Source organism: Schistocerca serialis, chromosome 3, assembly GCF_023864345.2.
Source record: "Schistocerca serialis cubense isolate TAMUIC-IGC-003099 chromosome 3, iqSchSeri2.2, whole genome shotgun sequence".
Taxonomy (NCBI): domain Eukaryota; kingdom Metazoa; phylum Arthropoda; class Insecta; order Orthoptera; family Acrididae; genus Schistocerca; species Schistocerca serialis.
Window position 1 is genome coordinate 128,047,814 of NC_064640.1, and position 26,191 is coordinate 128,074,004.

At 44.3% G+C, this 26,191-nt stretch overlaps 1 long non-coding RNA gene and 1 pseudogene across 1 annotated transcript; one reads left to right on the forward strand and one right to left on the reverse strand.

The window, feature by feature from the left end:
- Positions 1–840: 840 nt before the first annotated feature.
- Positions 841–26,191, forward strand: LOC126471516 (uncharacterized). The gene is made up of 3 exons (XR_007586329.1): positions 841–918; positions 16,473–16,624; positions 26,099–26,191. It is a non-coding gene; the product is annotated as an uncharacterized LOC126471516 (long non-coding RNA).
- On the reverse strand, positions 22,856–22,973 carry LOC126471748 (5S ribosomal RNA; annotated as a pseudogene).

The window sequence follows — 26,191 nt, forward strand, 5'->3', positions numbered from 1 at the left end:
GCGAGCCAGGAAACTGGGAATCCACTAACCCTCATCACAATTTAAAGGCGCGCTTTACTAAGTACTTGATGCAGACTCAACAGATTGAAGAAGCAAAACCTTGTTAATGTGGCATTGTTTAATACTGTCAGCACAATTAATGTTGGGGTAGCTTGTTTTTCTGTCCACAAACGTTTACTTACATACTCACAAGGATATAAATTGTTGTTGAATGATGTACTCATAAAAAAATTTGAAAGTAGCGTTCTTTATAATGTACTGACAAAGACGTTCGTTTATATCATTCTGAGAAGAAACAAAGAATGCGCTTGATAAACCTCATACAAACAAGAATTGTCATGAATGCTTCTCTGTAGGCAACGTAGCTGACAGGTGCTGTTTATTGCACTGTACTAACGTATTCGCGAAACCTGTCTACGTCAGTAAAAGATCGTGTTTGTTCTGAGATCAGGGGAATACAGTGTGTGTGTGTGTGTGTGTGTGTGTGTGTGAGTGAGTGAGTGAGTGAGGGGAGATACAGGAGCAGCGCTTTAGCCAGTTGGCTGCTTGCAGTCGACAAAAGAACCATAATTCGGACGGCATATTACGCGGTGCTACGCGAGAGCTAATCAGACATTGCGCGAGGAGAAGGGAGTGTTTTCATGGTGTGTATTTACGGGAGGGGGCGTGGCGAGGAGGTGGGGCGGCTGTAGGCGGAGCCAACGCTCGTCCGCCAATGGAGCTGCTAATGCGGTCATGGCTGACACTAACCATCATGGAAGCGAACCGGCTGCCGGCAGAAGGTCAAAGCTCCAACCTGGCATTAGCGCAGGCCGACTGCGCTCACGTTTCCGAGTAAAGGCGCACAGAAAACAACGTCTGCGAGTGAAATGACCGATTTTAGAGTTAAAACAGTGTGCCACGGCGCAGTATCGTTTGGTTTGTGCTTAATATGTTTTTCTTCTCTTTAATTCGAGATTTTCCCCCTCTAGCGATTTACGTTTGTATGTATGTAAGTGTGTGTGTGTGTGTGTGTGTGTGTGTGTATGTGTGTGTGTGTGTGTGCGTTATCTCTGCAGAAAGATCGCTAAGTGAACAACTACTTATCCATACTGGCTACAGTTGGTTGTAGTGCACTTTGTGGCATAATTAAACGGGGGCAGATATATGACACGATAGCTGATATGGAAGAAAAGGTTGAAATCGTGCTGCTCGTGTAGTTCGTAAGAACTGAGTTATCAGATAATTATTATTTTTCATGTACTTTACATATCATCTAGAACTGTCGATAGGGCGCAACCTCAAAAGAACGGATAGATGTGGCTTTTGCTTCGTTGCATTCTGGGCATTGGCAGATGTACTCAATAGACACGATGGAGGTATTTACATGCAAAAGTTACTGTTTTCCATCGCTGATATTATCTGTGTTATCCACAACGCGTTGCAAGGTTTTTCATGTCACATCGTCTGGATAACAGCCTGTGTCGCTCGCACTCCGGAATTTATATATATTTCTTGCGTGTGCGAAATGTTACATCCCTGTTGTGTTATGTCACATCAACGTATCGAAACAAATATAGCTTTTCACGAAAATTAGTTCCATACGAATTACGGATAAAATTTCTCTATCTTTATTGGCAACATATCGCTCAAAAATATGGCCACACTACAATTGAGGTAGGCTATACGTACATTTCACATTTTTTCAACGTTTGTGCGGAAGGCACAAGGAATTCCGTTCCTAATTAAAGTGTAAAATGTGTAATATACGTACCAGCTTTCGAGAATGGTAATTGTTTGCCTTAATATTTTGTACTGACGTAATATATTAAAAATCAGTATTTCTATAAAAAAGGTAATCAGCTAAACTTAGATATATAAATACTATTGTTTGACTGAGGATCCTCGGATGACGTAATGATTAAAGTAAATAGAATAACATTGTTTTAAAGTCACAGGCTTAACCTCAAAGCCAATAGTAATAGTTTTTTATTGTAATTTAATCGCTGAAACTATTTGAAAAGTATTTACTATATTGTGCTTCGATTTATTTAAGGTAATTACAATGCAGAGAAGCAAAGCTCTTTTCTGTTTTATAACACAGCCATGTGTTATCTATTAGTAGGAGCTTAACATGTTTGTATAGGGTTCTATGATTCTCGCAAAAAGTGATTTTCATACACCGTCTTAACATTTTACAATTAATATTTTTTGTAACTGTAGACTAATCGCAAAATGACGGCGGTGTATTTAAAACTATAGTAGTCCTTAGACTAAAAAGTAATAAACCACATTTATTAGTAATTTTTTCTTTGTGGAAAAATATTTTTAAATATCTGTAACAATTGGAACAATAAGGACAAAGTGAAGCAGAGCAACAACTAAACACATTTTCCTTTGATTTCCTTTATTCTCTTGTTTTCGATTTGTGACCTGTTTGGTTAATTTGTATTTTCTTAGGTTGTCGTAGAAATTTTTGCTTTATGCTATACCTTAATTTTCATCGATGTCGTGTTTTTTCCTGTGATTTCCGTAAACGGTGAACCCATCACATGTATTTATACGCACTTATACATGATGAGACGTTCAAGAAATCATTTATGTGCTTGACGTAAAATAGAAGTCGAGTTCCTATTTCTTAATACCATATTTGTGGCGTATCTCATTTGAGAATAGCAAACAAGAGATACATGCCATGTACCAAAACCTACGTTTATTAATTCTTGGAAGTCTTTCCACCTAGAGATGACTCAAATCGGCTCGAAAAGAAAAGACACACGGTAGCTGGTTACTGCTCAAATTCAGTTCACTCTGAGTAATAATTTGCAACGTATTTACATAAATATACGAAAGGTGATTGAGTGCATTTCGAATACTTCGTTGTGTTTACAAAAAATGGCTGGTACGTAGCACGACCTTCCGTCCAATATACAACAAGCAAAATTAGTTCTTTTTGCGGATGACACTGGTATTGTAATCAATCCAAACAGTCATACAGTGACAGAAGAAATGGTAAAAAATATTGTTAAATGTGCAATTGAGTGGTTTACTGTGAATGGTCTCATTATTAATTAAAAAAACACAGCATATTAATTTCTTCACATGTAAAGGTCCTACACCAACGATAAGTGTAACACATCGCGAGGAAAGAATCAGAATGGAAACTTTAAAATTTTTAAGTGTTCGTATTGCTAAGAAATTAAACCGGAAAAAACACATCTTGGATTTACAGAACAACTTGGTTCAGCCACAATTTGTAAATCTTGAGGAGAGAGAAATAAGTAAGATGACATATTTTGTCTAGTTTCATTCAATATGGGGTATGCTCTTGCGTAATTTACCTTTAAGAAAGAAATTTTCATAGCTCAAAAACTTGTTGTAAGAACAATATATGGTGATCACCTACGCCCATCTCGTAGACATTTTTTAAGGAATTAGGCATTTGGATTGCTGCTTCACAATGTTTTTTCCCTCATGAAGCTTGTTGTAAATAATCCACTGCAGTTCAAAAGGAACAATGATGTACACAATTACAATATCAGAAGGAAAAAATGACATTCATTACTCCTCGTTAAGGTAGTCTTTAAAACAAAAAGGTGTGCACAATGTCGCCGCAAAAAATTTATATCACTTTCCCAATGACAGAAAATGTCTGACATACAGCTAAGTAAAATCTGAAAACAAACTGAAAAAGTTTGTCGTTGACAATTCTTTCTTTTCCGTAGAAGAATTTCTATTATTGTAATGTGTAAAAGGTGGAGGGTAGGAATTACTAACATAGTTACGTAAATGGTCGACACGTAGCCATATTTACATGTGAATATGTAATGTGAATGTAAAATGAATCGTTTCACCTCACATACAGAGGTTTATCTGTGGTCACTTACCGCTAGTAGGAATTCCCAGCACAAAATCAGAGCTGTCAATAACTAAGGGGTCTTGCGTGAGATTGCAGCTGGGCGCATGGTTATGGAATTTAATTTGTTTATATTTTGAATACGGGGTGTCCCATTTTCTTGATCACCTAAAATGACTTCTCTTCCAGAAACAAATAAAAATTGTGTAAAACATTCACCTATTTACGAGTCTGACTACCTTATGATATTATGTTTGTGCCGTATTATGAATTAAATACAAACCTCGAGGCGCATGAGCAGAAATAGAATGAAGTCTGCCCTATCCGCGATAACTGGAAACTTGAAAACTGCAGATAATCGAATTACGCGATAATCTGCAATTAAGGTACAAAATAATGTTTTAGTATCATTCAAAAACAAAAATTAATTACAGTGTCAAAATTAAAATCACTTAACTAAGGTTGTAATAATTTCTTCTTTAATTATTATAGTATGCGTGAAAATGCGATATTTACACAGAATACAGTACAATCCAATTTCACTTTTCATTACACTACTTTGAAACAAAATAGTCTTGACTTGATTTCTGTCTCAGTGGCGTTGCTTGTGTTTTACATATCGCACTACGAATTTTACACGTCATCAACCTGTCAGTAAGAGGAAAATCTTCGTGCTGTTCCAGATACTCCACTAAGCCTTCGACCCATTGAAGTGCTGATACGTGACTGATTACTGTTTCTGGAATTAGAGAAATGTTGTCGTCTAAGTCACTGTCATTGACCACTTCGGATTTCCCTTGTACTCGCTGAACAATAGCATTGTCACTCAACACTTCATGCTCAGGCTCCATGCGGTCGACGTCAAACCATTCAGAAATATTTTCTTTGTCGAGAGTTCACACCGTGGAGTACTGTTCAAAACAGCAGATAACGTTACTGATGAGTAATCTTGTTCGTCATTGGAATTACTGGTTTCATCTACTTTAGGATTCACGTTTTTCCAGAACTTGGCTTCTGCCTTCTGCACTTTATAAATGGCGTCTAGCGTAATTAATTGGTTCCAAAATATTTGAAGATTTCTGCCCTCATCAATTAGTTTTGTAGCAGACTTCCTCTACAAATTTTCTCCGTGGCAGCAATGACACCATGATCCCCAGGCTGTCACATTAGGGACTAATATTTTACAAATATCGTCCAGTCATCTGAATTCATAACATTTTCTTCCGGATGCTGTGGTTCATTGCCCAGTAACAATACGGCCCTTGCGGTAGAGCTTTCAGCATTAAATGTTCTCGCACCTTTGGCAGAAAGCAATTACGGAACCATGTTTGAAATATTGTGCGGTCCATCTAGGCATCTAGGCGCCTTTCTGCTCAAAATAATGGACAGGTAAGATTTTCATTTCCTTTGAAACAGCGCAGTTGCTTAGCTTAACGTATTAGACCAAGCTTAACTAAATGTGATCGCATACCATTAGCGCAACACAACACAGTTATCCTTTCCTTGCTTGATTTATAGCTAGGCGCACCACGTTCTGTCTCCAAAGCTGAAGTCTTTGCTGGTAAACACTTCCAAATCAACACTGTTTCACCCGCATTGTTTATTTGCTCCAGTTCTGTATTTTCTAGTGCAGTAAACTCTTGGAAATGATTAAAAAATTCAGAAGAAGCCCCACTCAGCTTTTCTGACGGCAGTCTCCCAGATACCATGGTGCTGTTCAGATCTTGTTAACCAGCCGAAGGATGTATTAAAATCTCCTTACTCCTCAAGCTTTTGAAGAAAATCTGGGCCTGTTTGGGGAATATTGGGCCAGATAATTGTGTGCTCCCTGCTCTTTTCTGCCGAAACCATTATAACATGACTTTATCTAATTCTACGTATGCAGATGTTTTCACAGCCTTTCGCTTTGACAAACCTTTAGATGAAGCTAGCAAACTGAATTATTTTGTCTTTGTTTTTCCGAATACCATGGATAGTAGCTACACCTGTACTGTCAGCGGGCGTGCTGAAAAGAATGTCTCCGAATTTTTTGTGTGGAAACTCTTTAAGATTTTTACATCACAGGCCATTAAAATTGCTACACCAAGAAGAAATGTAGATGATAAACGGGTATTCATTGGACAAATATATTATACTAGAACTGACATGTGATTACATTTTCACGCAATTTGGGTGCATACATCCAGAGAAATCAGTACCCAGAACAACCACCTCTGGCCGTAATAACGGCCTTGATACGCCTGGGCATTGAGTCAAACTGAGCTTGGATGGCGTGTACAGGTACAGCTGCCCATGCAGCTTCAACACGATACCACAGTTCATCAAGAGTAGTGACTGTGACGAGCCAATTGCTCGGCCACCATTGACCAGACATTTTCAATTGGTGAGGGATCTGGAGAATATGCTGGCCAGGGCAGCAGTCGAACATTTTCTGTATCCAGAAAGGCCCGTACAGGGCCTGCAACATGCGGTCGTGCATTATCCTGCTGAAATGTAGGGTCTCGCAGGGATCGAATGAAGGGTAGAGCCACGGGTCGTAACACATCTGTAATGTAACGTCCACTGTTCAAAGTGCCGTCAATGCGAACAAGAGGTGACCGAGACGTGTAACCAATGACACCCCGTACCATCACGCCGGGTGATACGCCAGTATGGCGACGACGAATACACGCTTCCAATGTGCGTTCACCGCGATGCCGCCATACACGGATGCGACCATCATGATGCTGTAAACAGAACCTGGATTCATCCGAAAAAATGAAGTTTTGCCATTCGTGCACCCAGGTTCGTCGTTGAGTACACCATCGCAGGCGCTCCTGTCTGTGATTTAGCGTCAAGGGTAACCGCAGCCACGGCCTTCGAGCTGATAGTCCACGCTGCTGCAAACGTCGCCGAACTGTTTGTGCAGATGGTTGTTGTCTTGCAAACGTCCCCATCTGTTTGCTCAGGGATCGAGACGTGGCTGCACGATCCGTTACAGCCATGCGGATAAGATGCCTGTCATCTCGACTGCTAGTGATAAGAGGCCGTTGGGATCCAGCACGGCGTTCCGTATTACCCTCCTGAACCCACCGATTCCATATTCTGCTAACAGTCATTGGGTCTCGACCAACGCGAACAGCAATGTCGCGATACGATAAACCGCAATCGCGATAGGCTCCAATCCGACCTTTATCAAAGTCGGAAACGTGATGGTATGCATTTCTCCTCCTTACACGAGGCATCACAAGAACGTTTCACCAGGCAACGCCGGTCAACTGCTGTTTGTGTATGAGAAATCGGTTGGAAACTTTCCTAATGTAAGCATGTTGTAGGTGTCGCCACCGGCTCCAACCTTGTGTGAATGGTCTGAAAAGCTAATCATTTGCATATCACATCATCTTCTTCCTGTCGGTTAAATTTCGCGTCTGTAGCACGTCATCTTCGTGGTGTAGGAATTTTAATGGTTAGTAGTGTAAATAAAACAAACGTTATTAATATTCTACATCTTTGTTCCTCATGTCTATGTATTAATTTCTCATTGTAGCTACCCCGGTGACCAAGACATTTCTCACAACGACAGACCACTTTGTTGATACCGTCACTGTAGAATGTTTGACTTTGCTGACGGAGTCACAACCTCACCTCTGCTTGCACCGCTTCATAACTATCAAAGTGAAGTCCTCGAAGGCGTTCTTTAGATTTTGGAAACAGATGAAAATCGGATGGGGCCAAGTCGCGATTGTATCGTGAAAGATGGATGACAGTGAACCCAAGACGTCGGATTGTTGCAGATGTCGCAGCGCTCGTGTGTGGTCTGGCATTGTCATGCTGAAGGAAAGGGTGCTACGTGTTTGGACGAAGCCTCCGAATTCCAAACTCGATTATAGGACGCTGCTTCTCGCGCACCGTCATACGAGGGTTGGAACTTTAATAGTGGCAACTATTTATTTACAGCTCGTACAAAATAGATACGGGTTTCAAAGTTTTACTGACGTTCAAAGTAGTCACCAGCATTGTGTATAACCCGTTGCCAGCGATGTGGAAGTCGTAGGATACTCTTAGCAGTGCCAGTTATGTTAACATTTCGAGCGGCGCGGTCTATAGCCCGACGAATTTGTAGCAGTTCTGAAGGGAATGCCGTGAAGTGTTTCCTTCAGTTTAGAAATCGAGTTGAACTCACGAGGACTTAAGCCAGTGGAGTGCAGTAGGTGGTGTAGCACTTAGCAGCCCCATCAGTCAAACAAATCAGTAACAGCTTGCACTGTACGTGTTTGAGCACTGTCCTGTAAAATGATGGTCAGGTCCTGCAGAAAGTGTCATCACTTCTGTCTCTAAGCTGGTCGTAGGTTGTGTTCCAAAAATGTTTGACTGATTGAGGCGCTAACTGCTGTACCACCTACAGCACTTCCCTGACTTAAGCCCTCGTAATTTCAACTCGATTTTTAAACTGAAGGAAACACTTCACGGCATTCGCTTCAGAACTGCTAAAAATTCGTCGGGCAATAGGCCGCGCTGCTCGAACTGTCAACACCACTGGCACTCCTAAGAGTATCCTACGACTTCCACATCGCTGGCAATGGGTTATACGCAATGATGGTGACTACTTAGAGGTCAGCAAAACTTTGAAACACGTATCTATTTTGTACGAGCTGTAAATAGATAGTTGTCACTATTGAAGTTCCAACCCTCGTATTTACGTTACAAAAAATCAAATGGTTCAAATGGCTCTGAGCACTATGGGACTTAACATCTATGGTCATCAGTCCCCTAGAACTTAGAACTACTTAAACCTAACTAACCTAAGGACAGCACACAACACCCAGTCATCACGAGGCAGAGAAAATAGCTGACCCCGCCGGGAATCGAACCCGGGCGTGGGAAGCGAGAACGCTACCGCACGACCACGAGCTGCGGACATTTACGTTACACACCGCCATGTTATATGCTACCATTCAGAACGCTCAAGCAGCAGAGGACTGCAAATATGTAGGCATAAAAAATAAAGATCTGTAATATAAATATTGTTTATTTTATTTTAAATGCTTAAAGAGTTTCCTCATGAAAAAATTCAGAGGCATTGCTTTTCAGTAGTCCTCGTAAATGAATGCCAGGTTCAGCGTACGAATACTGCCTTCTTCGAGTTTGAGTATTATTTCCAGTTTCGGGTGTACCGTTAACACAACACGTTTTCGTTTTTCAGACGTTGTTTGGCAGTAGCAGAAACCAGTGACTACCTTCTGCAACATTTACAGTCTAGTGCTTGCAGCAGGGCATTGTTTACTACACTCTTTGTTATAACATGAGATTACCCCTCAATCGCGACCACTCCCGGGTTAAAGAAAAAGTTTTCAACAGGAGAAAAGTGGGAGAAACGGGCCGCAAATAATCCGCAAAGCAGGTAACCCACCCCCCCTCCCCCACCCCCCGCGGATAATCGAGAGCTTACTGTATTTGAATCGCAAGATACAGCATTGCGAATACTCGGTCGTATTTACGAAAACTGTGGAAGTACAGGTCTACATTAACCAGCGTGATTGCCCTTTGTGTAACTTTGTTTGTTCCGAAGATATGAACAACAACACGCCTCTTTTGAGTACCACTCTATATTTTTTTATTCGGTAATCCGTTTCCTCTCCATAAGACCTGTTGAAAAACAAATCACAGGGTACCATTCAAGTAAAAATTCATAGTAAACATGGGGAAACACAAGGAAACTGTGCATCGTTCATTCAGTCAGCCCTCTTCAGTTGAAAGTCTGTGTCAGTACTGTTGCATCAACTAAGCTAAAAGCTAAACTAAACTCCTCCCGAACAGGCCACGAAGGCGCAAAGGCACCGAACGGCCGCCGTGTCATCTTTACCCCACAGGCGTCACTGGATGCGGATATGGAGGGGCATGTGGCCAGTACACCGCTCTCCCGGCCGTATGTCAGTTTCCGAGCCCTGAGTCGCTACTTCTCAATCAAGTAGCTCCTCCGTTTGCCTCACAAGGGCAGACATCATCTAAGGGAAGGTAGTAATGCTTCTCGTCTGTGGAGAATATCAGTTAAGAGAACAGTAATGGCAACAATGTTTTATGTACAATACCGGTGCATGTAGTACAATAACGTAGTACTTCGATATGTTGTGTACTATTTGTTTACTGTCAACCCCAGCAAGTGGACGAGCTTTGTTACCTGAGGTACCTGCAGATGAGTGAGTCAGTTGTATGCTGCGTTTTTAGTAACATGGTTCGTACGTGGACGGCAACTTTGATACGTTCCTGAAGAGGTCTTGAGAAGAGGCAATGGACTGCCGGATAAGAAAAATACGGTTATTCAAAGAAGACACTCTGGTCTTCATACCTTTGTAACGAACCAAATTACAAGAAACGCTAATATGTTGGTAGCTAAACAACATCTGATTGATACATTTTTTATTTTGATTCTGGACGAAAAGTTACTTGGGATAATCAAGGTAAGTGGGACACATTGTATGGCTCTCGGCCCTGCTCAAATGGTTCAAATGGCTCTAGGCACTATGAGACTTAACATCCCATAGACTTAGAACTACTGAAACCTAACTAACCTAAGAACATCACACACATCCATGCCCGAGGCTGGATTCGAACCTGCGACCGTAGCAGCAGTGCGATTCCGGACTGAAGCGACAAGAACCGCTCCGTCACAGTGGCCGGCTCGGGAGCTGCCTCCGGATCACTTTGTGTATACACTGATGAGCCAAAACATTATGACCACCTGCTTAATAGCTTGTTTGTCCATCTTTGGAAAGAAATAAGTCACTGATTCTGCGTATCAAATATCCGACCGTTCGTTGGTAGGTTTTTGGAGGTATGTGGCATTAGATGGCTACGCACAGGTCACGTAATTTGTGTAAACAAAGGTTCACTGATTTGCGTATGCGGTTATTGCGCCCGATAGCGACCCACATGTGTTCCATACGATTTACATCAGGCGAATTTGGTGGCCGAGACATCAACGTGAGTTCACTACAATGCTCACACATTCGGGAGGACGACGGTTCAATCCCGCGTCCGTCAATTTTGATTTAGGTTTTCCGTGATTTCCCTAAATAGTTCCAGGCAAATGCCGGGATGTTTCCTTTGGAAGGGCATGGCCGACTTCCTTCCCCGTCCTACCCTAACCCGATGAGACCGATGACCTCGCAGTTTGGTCTCTTCCCCCAGATAACCCAACCCAACCCACTACAATGCTTCTCAAAGCACCGCAGCACGGTTCTGGCTCCGAGACACGGACAACTATACTGCTGAAAGATGACATCGCCGTCGGGGAACACATCAAGCATGAAGGGCTGCAGGCGATTCGCAGCTGTCAGCATGTTTTCGATTACTACCACACGTACCATGAAAAAGCAGGAGAATGTCCCTCATAGCATAATACTGCTACCACCGCCTGCCTTTGTGACCGAGCGGTTCTAGGCGCTTCAGTCTGGAACCGCACTGCTGCTACGGTCGCAGGTTCGAATCCTGCCTCGGGCATGGATGTATGTGATGTTTTTAGGTTAGTTAGGTTTTAGTAGTTCTAAGTCTAGTGGACTGATGACCTCAGAAGTTAATTCCCGTAGTGCTTAGAACCATTTGAACCATTTGAACTGCTCCCTCCCGCCTGTGTGCGGGGCAAGATGCACGTTTCGAGTCGTCGGTCACCTCGATGACGGCGTTTGTGGAAACGACCATCAATCTAGTGTAGCAAAACTGTGATTCACCAGAACAGCGACACGTTTCCATTGATCGACTGTCGAATCCCGATGGTCCCGTGCCTACTGCAATCGCAATTGACGATGCCGTTGGGTCAACATGTGAACACGATGGGATGGTCTGCTGTGGAGCCCCAGGTTCGACAGTGTACGATGAACGGTGTGCTCCAAACACTTGTGCGTGCACCAGCCCTGTGCACTTTCGGCAGAGATGCCACAGGTCACAATCTGTCCTACTGTACATAGCAGACAAGCCTCCGAACCCCACGTTCTGTGAAGAGTCGTGAACGTCCAACTGTTTAGCGCCTAGTTGTAGTTTCACCGTCCTTCTACCTCTTCCCGTAGCTGCTCGCAACAGTAACACGTGAACATTCGACGAGCTTCCCCGTTTTCGAGATACTCGTTCACAGGCTCTGAATAATAATAATCTGCCCTTTGTCAAAGTCGTTTATTTCAACACGTTTCCCCATTTGCAGCCCATATCTTTGCTAGGGTGATCCCTCGTCCGTGTCTGCTCCACATACATACTTTTGTTACGCGTCACGTGTCGCCCGCGTCAGCGGGTGGCATCCAACCTCGCGGTGGGCAGTGGTCATAATGTTTTGGCTTATCACTGTATTCTTTATTATTTCTTGGAGAAACGACTAAACATCGTTAATGCTGCTTCACCAGCAGAAATCACCTGACGATGTCGAGGTGTTGAAATATTGTGAAAATTACACAACGTGATCCGGCGGGGAAGCCTGATGTGTCACATGTGTATTTTTGAAATGATAATTAAATCAAGGCCCTGAGCTATTGACAGGCGTTGATATACATCAACGGGGTCAGTTGAAAATGTGTGCTCCGACTGGGACTCGAACCCGGAATCTCCTGCTTACATATGGCAGACGCTCTATCCATCTGCGCCACCGATGGCGCAGAGGATAGTGCGACTGCAGGGATTTATCCCTTGCACGCTCCCCGTGAGACCCACATTCCCAACTTAATGCCCACCCCCTACATTCGTAGTGCCCTGCCCTTTACACTCATTACTCACGTCAGACAACCTTACCGAGTCCCCTAAGAGTTCTGGCAATGCGTGTGCTTCCAGCCGGGTAGCCTTAACTATATGAAGATGAAGCTCTCTTACAATGAAATGATAATTAAATCAAGACCATAATCTGTCGACTGGCATTGATATACATAGACAGGGACAGTTGAAAATGATTGCCCGATCGGGACTCGAACCCGGGATCTCCTACTTACATGGCAGACGCTCTATCCATCTGAGCCACCGAGGGCACAGAGGGTAGTGCGACTGCAGGGATTTATCCCTTGCACGCTCCAAGTGAGACCCACATTCCCAACTTAATGTTCACACACTACATTCGTAGTGCCCCTGCCCACCATTTGGTGATGGAGCACGCCGTTACAAGGATTCGTTACTCCGTCACGGTCTACACAAAAACACTCGACAGCAGAAATATTGCTGTACTGATGTTTTGAAGCGGCTACACGGGCACTGTATTGACATTTGTAATTTGTGACTCTGAAAAAAGGGTGGTGTTTCATTCCCACCGTATAGACAACCCAATAAATTAAGAGTTGTGCTTCTACAATCGGATCATCTCTTGTCACCAAGTTCGTGAGAAGATATATAATTTCCTCAGGCTTTTATAAGGGAAGCTTTGCGCAGATTTGTAGCATCGCCGTGTTAGGTGGGCCGTTAACTTGTATCACAGTCGCTGGCTGTCCATAACTGGACCAGATTTCTACAATATTCTAAATTCAAGCAGTAAAAATATGATAATTAATTCGGTAAAAGTTCCTCAATTTCGGCGGTGAAAACAAACAGTTTTTCAATAGTATTTCGCTACATTTGCACTAAACTTACACAATAATGGACATTGAAACAATGGGCACCATTGTCTTGGTCACCATTGGTAGACAACACAGAACATTACACAGACAAAGGGGATCCACAAAATCCAGGCTAATGTCTGCGTTCTTACTCGAACTCGCGATCCTGTTGGATATTTGTTTTCCTATACCCAAAATCATGTTCATAAGAAACTCTATATGAAACTAAAACTTCTAAAATCGGCGTATGCAGCTTTTAATATAACACCCATCGGCTGTGATGGTTGATCCTGGGTTGTACAGTACACTTTTACTACACTTATTACTATCCATCAAGTCTTCTCCGACTCCTGGTGACATGATGAACGATGTCCCTCCATGTCCTCCTGGACGTTGCTTCCGTTCTCATTTCTTCCAGGGACATTGCGGTGCTTTCTTTGTTGCCACTATCGTTATTCTCCTCTACGTCTTTGGCCTTTTGTTCGTCCGAGCATTACAGCTTTTTCTGATGAGTCTCCTGCACTCATGATACGCCCAAAGTGCCTTAATTTCATATGCAGTACTTTGGCCTCCAAAGATAGTTTTCGCTTTATATTTTTACAAGCCTGTTTTATTTTTTACTTTTTCAGCCCACGAAATACTCAGGATCATTTTCCGGAGCCACATACCATATACAGGGGTCTCATATCCTTAAAGTCAGAATTACACAAATGGTAGAGGGTCCTAAACTGAACACTATTATACTATTTGCATTTCTGTGTTATTCAGTGTACAGTGCAATATCCTTCAGACATGCATATATGTCTGGAGGAACAGACACTGCATCGATCGACAGCAAAATGAAATGGAAGAAATGTATTCGGAATTGCGAGTACGGTTAGACTGCAGCTGCAGAATTTATTATTGACAAATGAAAAGCCGGCCGCGGTGGTCTAGTGGTTCTAGGCGCTCAGTCCGGAGCCGCGCGACTGCTACGGTCGCAGGTTCGAATCCTGCCTCGGGCATGGATGTGTGTGATGTCCTTAGGTTAGTTAGGTTTAAGTAGTTCTAAGTTCTAGGGGACTGGTGACCATAGATGTCAAGTCCCATAGTGCTCAGAGCCATTTTTTTGACAAATGAAAATCTGTGCCGGATCGGGACTCTAGCCCAGATTTCCCACTTTACGCGAGTGGTTGCATTAACCACTTTTTTTGTTCAGTATCTAGGTTTGCAAGCACACCACTTCGGCTATCCGAGCGCACCTCCAGAACCGACGCAAGACTCCATACGTCACTAGTGTCCCCGTCCAGCACTCGCACAACCGCTGTGATTCCCGCAAAGGGAGAGACTTTGTTATTATTGTCGTGGCCCCTCGAGACATGTAGTGCTGTGTGCAGTGCTTAGTGAGGTCGTGACAATAATCATCAAGTCTCTTCCTGTTGGGAATCACAGTAGTTGTGCAAGTGCAGGGTTAGGTTGGGTTGGGTGGTTTGGGGGAAGAGACCAAACAGCGAGGTCATCAATCTCATCGGATTAGGGAAGGGCGAGAAAGGAAGTCGGCCGTGCCCTTTCAAAGGAACCATCCCGGCATTTGCCTGTAGGGATTTAGGGAAATCACGGAAAACCTAAATCAGAATGGCTGGACGCGTCCTCCCGAATGCGAGTCCAGTGTGCTAACCACTGCGGCGAGTGCAGGACGTGGACATTGAGTACATGTGGAGATTTGAGTCAGTCCCGGTGCCGTGCTCGAATAGCCGAAGTGCTTAAGGCGACTGCTCACGTAAAGTGGAAAGACGGGCCCAGCACAGATTTTCATTTGTCACTAATAAATTGTGAAGCTGCAGTCTGTTCATATTCGTAATTCCGAGTACATTTCTGCCACGAATACTATGAGAGAGGGTCAGAATGAATGTTTTTTTTTTATTGCCTTAAACAATATTTCTTACGGGAAACTCAATAATAAAATGCGTCTACTGGCTGTTGATAGCGTTTCTACTCGTGCAGCGTAGATTTCGAAATAACAGCTTTATCATCAGCCGCTGTAGCCGAGGTGACATTCGACTCTGAGATAGGGGGCTCGAATCCTGGTGACGGATGAAATTTTCGCTGCCGCTATATTGCCAGCAAGGAGAGGAAAGATGGTGGGGCAAAATTCCTGATCATAAATCTTCGCGCCAACGTCCTGAATTAAATTCCATACCTTGCCCCAGTGTGTTATGATGTGAGGGTATGTGACGCTGTTGATGATGATTCGGGGACGTTGAAGTCGGTGGTCCCCTTCATACTATTCGAGTGGAGTTGGCTACGTTCCGGCAAGAGTCTCACTCTCTCCATTCTCTAATCACCATACTACACAAACACAACATTATGCTATACACGCATCCACACTATACACTCACACACTACACATAGGACACCACTCCCACATATCCGCAAGGACAGGGACCTATGTGGATGGAGGAAGAAAAACCTCTCCGACGGACGGCTGAACCCGTCCCGTGGAATATCGCAACCAACAATGACTTAAGACATTAACATTTTACGTCAGGGCTTAGGCAGTTATGTGGTTACCTAAACCCTCGCGATGAAACTATTCTAAATGTGGACTGCCCAGTAGAAACGCTATGAAACACTGTATGTGGATTTTATTATTAAGTTAAAAAAAAAAGTTCAAATGTGTGTGAAATCTTATGGGACTTAACTTCTAAGGTCATCAGTCTCTAAGCTTACACACTACTTAACCTAAATTATCCTAAGGACAAGCACACACACCCATGCCCGAGGGAGGACTCGAACCTCCGCCGGGACCAGCTGCACAGTCCATGACCGCAGCGCCTCAGACCGCTCGGCTAATCCCGCGCGGCTAAGTTTTCCATTTATATCAGTGTCTCGGTTTGCCAGTATGAATACCCTTATAGATGCAACTTAAGCTCACATAACAACACAAACTGCAGCAAGTTCGCCACTGCAGCAGATTGCTTGATAGGTCTTCGACAGACCTGATCTGTCGTTTGAAAACCATTTCTCCCCGTTGCTTGCACACATTGTTTATGATAGAGGGCGAAATTTCTGCTTCGTCGCTTCTCTCTACACTACATTCTTCGTGGTCTACATTTCAGGGGCATGATGACGGGTGCTGGTGGAAGGCTGTTCTCCCACGCGATCCAACACCATCTGCGCCGGCCGCGGTGGCCGAGCGGTTCTAGGCGCTGCAGTCCGGAACCGCGCGTCTTCTACGGTCGCAGGTTCAAATCCTGCCTCGGGCATGGAGGTGTGTGTGATGTCCTTAGATTAGTTAGGTTTAAGTAGTTCTAAGTTCTAGGGCACTGATGGCCTCAGATGTTAAGTCCCATAGTGCTCAGAGCCATTTGAGCCAACACCATCTGCGAAAACTTCGATAACGTGGCCACGCCTCTTTTGGTTTAACGACCCAGTTTCTCGTAAATCTCTATGCAAGGCGATAGATTTCTTTTGTTTAGAATGACGCCTCACCTGGAAATTTTTCTTGTACATTCATTCGGCTTTCTGGGCACTACATCTGCCTGCATCATACATGAGAGACCTCCAACTTCTGCCCCGGTAGCTGCAGGGTCAGCGGGGCAGACTGCTAACCGATGGGGCCTGGGTTCCATTCCTGGCCAGGTCGGAGATTTTCTCTTCACAGGGACGACGTATTTTGTTGTCCTTATCTTCGTATCGTCACAACTGACGCGAAAATAGCATGTAAGGCGTCACATGACAAGTCTAAGCCTATGTGACTTCGTACCAGGGTACGGCCTGTCCCTAATTAATGTTCTGAATTGTCGTAGCCGGTCGCGGTGGCCGAGCGGTTCTAGGCGCTTCAGTCCGGAACCGTGCGACTGCTACGGTCGCAGGTTCGAATCCTGCCTCGGGCATGGATGTGTGTGATGTTCTTAGGTTAGTTAGGTTTAAGTAGTTCTAAGTTCTAGGGGACTGATGACTTCAGATGTTGAGTCCCATAGTTGTTCCACCATCAACAACCAGTCATGAGCTAGAAACGATGGTAAGCTCCCCAAAGAACACACCACAAGTGCGATTGTGTATTCGTTTTTATTCAGAATAGCGCCGCCAACGTCGATGCAACTGGCAGTTGTTTGTTGTTGAAGATATGCAGTTTCCGAATATTGGTTATTTTTTCAAAATACTTAATTAAATACTCTTTACCGATTGTGACCGAGCGAGATGCCGCTTTAGTTAGCACACTGGACTCGCATTCGGGAGGACGACAGTTCAAACCCGGGTTCGGCCATGCAGATTTAGGTTTTCCATGATTTCCGTAAATCGCTTCGGGAAAATGCCGGAATGGTTCATCTGAAAGGGCTCGGTCGATTTTCTTCTCCATCCTTCCCTAATCCGAGCCTGCGCTCCTTCTCTAATGACTTTGTTGTCTACGGGACGTGAAACAGTAATTTCTTCTTCTTCCCCCTCCTCCTCCTTCTCCTTTACCGACTGTATAATCCATTCATCTATTAGCAGCACTCCGTCTTCGGGCCACCAGTGGCCCATCCGGACCATCCGACCGCCGTGTCATCCTCAGCTGAGGATGCGGGTAGGAGGGCCCTGTGGTCAGCACACCTCTCTCCCAGTAGTTATGATTGTTTTTCCTTGACCGGAGCCGCTACTATTCGGTCGAGTAGCTTCCCAATTGGCATCACGAGGCTGAGTGCACCCCGACAGCGCATAACTTCGGTGATCTGACGGCAACCGGTGTATCCACTGCGGCAAGGCCGTCGCCTCCATTCATCTATACATATTACTAAATTAAAGTCCCCCACCTCGCTTTTATGTCTATATGTGAAAGCTAACCTCAGGAACTACTGTGGGATTTTTATACTGATTCACGGGGAAGGTTTGTGTATATAATTTATTCCCGATACACCAGACAAGTCATCCTGCAGTAGATACTTAGTGCGGATATTGTGAAGCCGGGGCGGTTCGCTAGTTGAACTGTAAAGGTTTGGGCCATCCTATACGATCAAAAAGTCTCTAGACGCGAACTGCTGCTATTTCCATACATTCCAACCATCTAAGTATAGCGTACTTTTCCTAGTATTACAGCGTTTGAGATCCAGGTAAGGTTTTCCAGTAAGTTATTACTGAAGTAAAGAGGGAAACGGTTTCTTTCTGAAGCCACTGAGCAGTAGTTCCTTGCTTTTCAGGCGAATCGACTTGACAAGGGACCAACGCTCCAGTTCACCCCAAAGATATACAAAAGCGTTCATGTTGTAATGACACAGACAAATAAGTGCGCGGATAGCATAAAATTCAGCTTCATGAGAAAACAGTCTGGAAGTTCCATACAAAGTCCGTGTACAATATCAGGCGGCTGAATCGGATTACATATGGAGAGTCCGAGAGCGGAGTGAAGTAAGTGCGTGAGCAAACCATGACGGAATGGGGATGAATGCACCCCGCTCCGGGATTATATCAGGTAAGTTGCTACGCGGTCTCTCCAGGTGGTGCTCTCTGCCGGCTGCGTGAGCTGACCTCGATGCGATGCTGCTGTGACTGTTTGATCGTGCCGCCGCCCGGCTCCAACGCAGGCGAGTTTAATCCTAACTATATGAAGCGGCGCCTTGCGTCGCGTTATTGCAGCGGCTGGAGAGGCGCCGGTACGTTACGAGAGTTAACATGACATTACCACAGTTCAGGATGAAGTGTTGTCCAGGCCTGTCCAGCACATTCACCTGATTCTGATGGCTCGTGAAAAGAAGGTCGAAACTCAAGCTGTTGTTATAATGTCGAACACATGCTGTTGACTGAACTAATTCATAAACATCTTTCCGAAGCATTTTGCTATTGATCATAACGAATGCTGGAAGCCCAAAGCAGGAAAGACAGTTCTCAGTGTTTCCCTTTTGCCGTTGATCGAACTCCAGTAACTTCCGTGATCTATAGTTTCTACGTGGCAGGGTAAGGGTTTCAGTTCTCTTATTATTATCACAAGACAGACTTTTGAAGGCCAAGGAGGTCAGTAAGTCTGCCCCTATGTTGTTGTTTATTCAGCTGAGTTTAATTCCTATTTTCGCTTCCGTATCGTCTGGTCTATAGTTTCCACGTTGGTATCTGCAAGTAAACCTATTAAGCTGGCGTATTTGCGCTCTCACAGGATCCACCTGAGTCACTTCTTCTGCACGACTTGTATTTCGCATCTGTATGTGTCACTGGCCAGACCCCAGGAGGTTCCACAGTATAATATTTTTCGCTAGACAGTAGCTCGGTATAATTGCACTTTAGTTTGGGCAGGCATGTCAGTGTTTGGGGAATGTGGAGAGCAGTTACTTTGCCATTCATCACGCCTTATGCCAGAGGTCTTGTACGTGGTTAAGGAATAATAGCTATCTGCATAGTTACTCCCAGATATGTTTTGGACACCGAGGGATGTTCTGTTCTTGGAGACTTTATATTTGATCTAAGTTAGGGCGTTTCTTGCTGAAATATGCAACTGTGTTGTTTATAAAATTTATTTTAACCTTGTTCACATGCTATTCAGCCATTAAGTTTGAGCAGGTAACTGTTTGTATTTGCTGCATGATAATATCCACAAGTCAGGAAGACCGTCATTAGCGAACTGTGCCAGTTTGTTGTTATTTATGGTCGACATGCCATTAACGTAAATTGTGTATAACATCAGCGCTAAGAGAAAATCTTCTGGTATCCCTGTCCAAAGTCTTTTTGTTTCTGATCTTTGTCCCTCGATTTTAACTGTCATTTTCCCGTCCTTTAGAAAGCTGGGGATGAACTTGAAGTAGCAGAGTCATACTGTAGTCAGCTCATGTACACTGCGCAACACAGCTAAAGCGTCACTTTCTTGAAACCCGGTAATTGTCTCCCTCTGCAGCTCAGAAGTTTAAAATTGGCCTCAAAGGTGGCTAATACGAGGCGTGTTTTTTAAGTAAGTACCGTTTTGAAATTAATAAAAGACGTGCTAAGATATCTCAATAATTTTATTTTTATATGAAAGCCTGTACCTTAATCTACTTTTCTACATAATTTCCGTCAATATTGAGGCACTTGTCATAACGTTGCACCAGTTTTTGAATACCCTCCTCATAGAAGTCTGCCGCCTGACTTGTTAACTACTGCCTCACCACTGTTTTGACTTCGTCATCGTCTTAAAGACGCTCACCACCCAGGTGTTTCTTCAAGTGCAGGAACACATGGTAGTCACTGGACGCAAGATCGGGGCTGTACGGAGGGTGATCTACAGTTTCCCATCGAAAAGATATGATGAGATCTTTAGTCTGATTCGCCACATGCGAACGGGCATTGTCTTGCAGCAAAACGATGCCCATGCTCAACTTCGATGGACTGTTGCTTTGATTCTGGTGTGACGTAGGCCACCCATGTTTCATCTCCCGGAACAATTTGGCTTAAGAAATCATCACCGTCGTTGTGGTACCGCTCAAGGAAAGTCAATGCACTGTCGAAACGTTTGGTTTTGTGCATATCCGTCAACATTTTCGGCACCCAACGTGTGCACAATTTTCGGTAATTCAAGTGCTCGGTCACAATGCCATAGAAAACACTACGAGAAACATTAGGAAAGTCATCCCGCAAGGAGGAAATCGTAAAGCGTCTGTTTTCTCTCACCTTATTGTCCACTTCCTGCACCAAACTTTCATTAACGACCGAAGGACACCCACTCCGTTGTTCATCATGCACATTTGTGCGACCGTCTTTAAATGCTCTCACCCACTTTCTTACCATTCCATCACTCATAATGTTGTCTCCGTAAACTGCACAGATCCCACGATGAATATCGATCACTTTTAGGCCTTTAGCACTAAGAAATCTTATAACAGCCCGTATTTCATAGACGGAGGGACTCACGATTATCGTAGGCATCTTAAACACTCAGTACACAAAGTAAACAAGGAAGAATCAGACTGTAATGGCGTCAGTGCGTAGATTAAGGTACAGGTTTTCATGTAAAAACAAAATTATTGAGATATCTTAGCACGTCTTTTTTTAATTTCAAAACGGTATTTACTTTAAAAAAACACGCCTCGTACCTTCTTCTGTAATAATGCTAAAGCGTGGCGTACTGCGACGTCATCCTCAGGCTTGGCGACCCTTCGGACGGTCGACATATGCAAGAAAGGGCAAGTGTCCAGGAGTTCATGTGAGGTGTAAGGCGGGTTAATCATGTCACATTAGCACCAAATTCCGTCACAATTGTGCGTATTCCTGCCCTTCTTACCTACATTTCAACCCTTCTCTTGACGTCTCTGCGATGGAGGTCACAACCGCAACGCCCAGCATTGAAATCACGCGGCTTTCTTGTGAGTGGCCCAAGAATAGCATTTCAGACACACCGTCGCTCAGAAGCGACACGAAAATGCCTCAGGGGATGGCATAAAAGCTGCCAATGAAACCACTCCCGCTGTGGCCGAGCGGTTCGAGGCGCTTCAGTCCGGAAGTGCGCGACTGCTACGGTTGCAGGTTCGAATCCTGCCTCGGGCATGGATGTGTGTGATGTCCTTAGGTTAGTTAGGTTTAATTAGTTCTAAGTTCTATGGGACTGATGACCTCAAATGTTAAGTACCATAGTGCTCAGAGCCATTTGAACCATTTTGAAACCACTCCTTCATTGGGGCATTGATTCTCATACATTTCGCGGTCGGAAACGAGTTATCACTGCGATGAGCAACAGGACGAGGTTCTTGACAACCTTTGAAATTGCTGATACAATCCGTACAATTCATCCCTTCTCTTCGAATATCGTGGGTTTATAACCCCACTGAACATGATCTGACCCCTTTGTAGCGTAGCGCGACCGCAACTTTTGGTCTGGTATACAGGGTGGAACCACTCGGAGGGACCTTTCAAAACCATTCGACGAAATCTGAACATGATACAAAGTATCAAAATGTGCTTAAATATTTTTAGCCCTTCTCTTCCGCACCCTCCTAGTGCATGATCACTGAGGACATGCGTGTAAATAAAACGACGAAGAGTCCCACGAAGAACTCCATTACGGTAAAACACTCGGTGTCACGCGCTAACTTTTATTGAGAATTTTAAAACTGTACCTGTACTGAGACAACCTTGCTGTTTTGCAGACAGGCTGCCTTTTGACACCACTCCGATCCCAGATGCCTGCTAGTAGGCTCCTAGGACTACTGGTTGTTTTAAAATTCTCGATGAAGGTTGTCAGGTACCACCGAGGATGTTACTAAACTGGGGTCTGTTAGAGGGATCCTTTGCCGCTTTACACATGCATGTGTCACTGTTTCACTCACCCCTCGTGATCACGTCAAAGGAGGGCATCAAATAGCACTCCGTCTTCAGACCACAAGTGGCCCATCGGGACCATCCGACCGCCGTGTTATCCTCAGATGAGGATGCGAATAGGAGGGGCGTGTGGTCAGCACACCGCTCTCCTGGTCGTTTTGATGGTTTTCTTTGACCGGAGCTGACACTATTCGGTCGAGTAGCTCCACAATTGGCATCACGAGGCTGAGTGCACCCCGAAAAATGGCAACAACGCATGGCGGCCTGGATGGTCACCCATCCGAGTGCCATCCCCGCCCGACAGCGCTTGACTTCGGTGATCTTACAGGAACCGGTGTATCCACTGCGGCAAGGCCGTTGCCCGTATCAAATAGGAGGACCGAAAATTGCATAAGCACCCTTTGCTGCTGCGGATCACGTTCAGATTTTCTCGAATGGTATTGAATGGTCCATTGTGGTTCCACCCTGTATACCAGACCAAATATTGTGGTCACACTGCACTCCAGAGGTGTGTGATCACTTTCAATGTGTATGGAGCCCCACGACGTTCTTAGAGAAGGGTTGAACCGTCTAGGGAGGGGGGGGGGTGTCAGTAGTATTTTTGTCAAGAGCGTCGTTCTGTAGCCTATCATAATGAGAAATGCGAAATGTGTGGGAATCAACGCCCCAAGAGAAGGGGTGGTTTTATTGACGCCAACTATGTTACCCCTTGAAGCCTTTTCGTGAGAATTCTGAGTGGTGGTATGTCTGAAATATTTTTCTCAGCCACCCACAAGAAAACAGCGTGATTTCAATGCAGACCATCGCAGTTCTGACCTCCATCGCAGAGATGTTGAAAAAACGAGTGAAATGTGGGTGCGAGGGGGGTGGGGAGCCTTGGGCGGAATAGTGACCAAATATCGTGCCAATGTGACGTCATTAATCCACCTTACACCTTACATAAACTCCCGAGCACTGACCTTTTTTGCACGTGTCGATACCTTGCCGAAGGTAACATTGCAGGGCGCTACGCTTTTGCAACATTACGTACGAAGTTTGTAGGCACCTTTGAGGTAAATTACAAACTTCTGCGTAGCAATCGGAGACAATTACAGGATTTCGAGAGTGTGATCCTTTAATTGTGTTGCACTGTGTGTCTGCTGTATGAGGTTGGCGTGTAGAACCTCATTACACGCATTCCTGACCTAGAGGAACACCGTCACTGATAACTTGGAAGTGTTAAAGTTACTAATAAGGTGTCCTGTAAGCCTAAATAGTTGGCATTCCGCAGAAACCTTCCGCTGGAAGCCAAATTGTTCGTGAATCCGCGCCTTCATTAATCTTCCGATCATTTTGTGTAAACCGCTCAGGCTTCTTGGCCGATGATTTTCTGCTAGTGAGAGGTACTTGTTAGGCCTAGGAATAGAGACGATACTTGCTAACAGCCGGCTTATTGTTGAGTAGCAGATCACTGGACAGTTGCTATAAATTCTGTTTAGGAACCCCATTGGTTTTCTTTGTAGACTTTTTAGGTGTGTCTTTGTTATCCTGTCCGGTCCCGGTACTTTGGAGCTTTTCAGTCTTTTTATTGTTGTCCTTACTTCACATTGTGTAGTAAGTTTTCGTTGTTCATTGATGTCTGTAGTTATTTATCTCTCCGCCATCTGGTTGAGTGTGATTTCCCGTTCACTTTCTTGTATTGTGAGGTCTTCGTCGAGAAGTATGTTCCGGTATTCGTATACACCTGCGAAGATTTGTTCCTTGGTCAATACAGCAGTTGTGTCTTCTTGCTGGGAGGAAAGCAGGTTCTTGGGCGGCTTTTGCGACTGTGATACTTTGACTAACAATCATTCCTCTTTTGTTTGTACTAGAAAGTTATTAATTCACTCTCCCACTTATCTTGCCTTCATCCTTTTAACCTTTACCCGCCTTCTGTCCCTAGGGTCTCTGAATTCTTGCCAAAGTTTATGGAATCAAATCTTTTTTGTTAATTAAGTTCGTAGAGAAGCGACGGGAAGGGTTCATTCTGTAGACCATCATACATTGTTGTAGTAAGTGTTACGTCCTGTGATTTCGCACGTTTTTGGTCATTTAGTCTGTTCCTCTGTGTAACTGTTCTATAATTGGATTAGGGAAGGATGGGGAAGGAAGTCGGCCGTGCCCTTTCACAGGAACCATCCCGGCATTTACCTTAGGCGATTTAGGGAAATCACGGAAAACCTAAATCAGGATGTCCGGTCGCGGGTTTGAACCGTCGTCCTCCTGAATGCGAGTCAGGTGTGCTAACCATTGCGCCACCTCGCTCTGTGATATATGTATCTGAAAAATGTCTCACAGTCCTTTTCTCGTCTAGAGCGTGACATTGATAATGTCCTTGCTCCATGTACTCGTATGTCTCCGAGCGGCTGGTGAACCGATGACAATTCGTTAATCGTCACCAGGTCGGGGTCGCAGTCACTCCCTTAATCATCACAATGTCCATTACGTCTGACATTTGGTGTCTTTGTGTTGGTCTGCTCCTCTCGGCCATACATCATTGTACCCAGTTCTTTCTCCAGTTCTACCACTTTCCCACATATCATTTGTACGTGTTTATTTCCAAAGTGGGTTCTTGGCTTTTAAATCGTCTTCTAAACTTACTTCGCCATATTTATAAAACACGTCTCTGAAATCCTGAGCAACGAACTGTGCATTTCGTCTTAAATATGCTGCTATGGAGGTTAATGTCCCTTGCTGCTATGAAGATTAATGTCCCTTTGGTGGTCCAAACCGTGACTGTTGTCGCTTCCCGTTCTTGTAATTGTGGTAATTTCTCATCCTGGTATCTGACGTGTTCTTTGAGAAAGATGGTGATCCCTCCTCTTTCGTTGATTCTGTCTGTTTGGTATCCCGCCATGTTTCTCAGCTTGCATTTCTCGGTTTGTCTGAGGTGGGTTTAGATTAGAAGTAAGATTTCAGTGATGTTGGATTTTAGGAAATCTTGCAGTTCCTCTTTCATTTCTGACACCGGTACTGTTACAGATACAGGTTCTTTTTAGGTCTCTGTTCTGTTTCTAGTCATTGTGCTTTACTCAGACAGGTTCACTATTTCCTCTACCAAGATAATTATCATGGAAATTGTGTCTAGTGCTTGTTTTATTTTCTTTCCCACAGCTATTAGTCTTTTACGATGGGCGCCCTTAAGGAAAGAATGGACCAGATCAGTGAGTTCATTGATTGCTCCTCTCGTTTCTATTTTGGCTGATTTTGTGACCAGATCTTGCTCTCTGCTTTCTTCTTTCTTTTGTGCATCAGGGAATAGTCCTCCTCTTCTTGACGTTGTTGATTGTGATCTTAGGTGGAATTCGTCCTTGTTAGTGTCCTATGGATGTTGCACATTATTCATCGTTTCTTTGTCTCCTCGTGGGGCTCTTTCGGTAGTTGTCTCTGTAATATTTCTCAGTCTTGCCTCCGTAGGTGCTGTGTTCACTACTGAACTGCATGTTTTTTGTTCTGGCGTAACCACAAGCGCCGGCACGAAGATGAAGAACGCAAGAGCAGAGAAGGCTGTGGGACGACGTCAGACAATAGCCTGCTGACTAGGACCGCACCACGGCAGGAG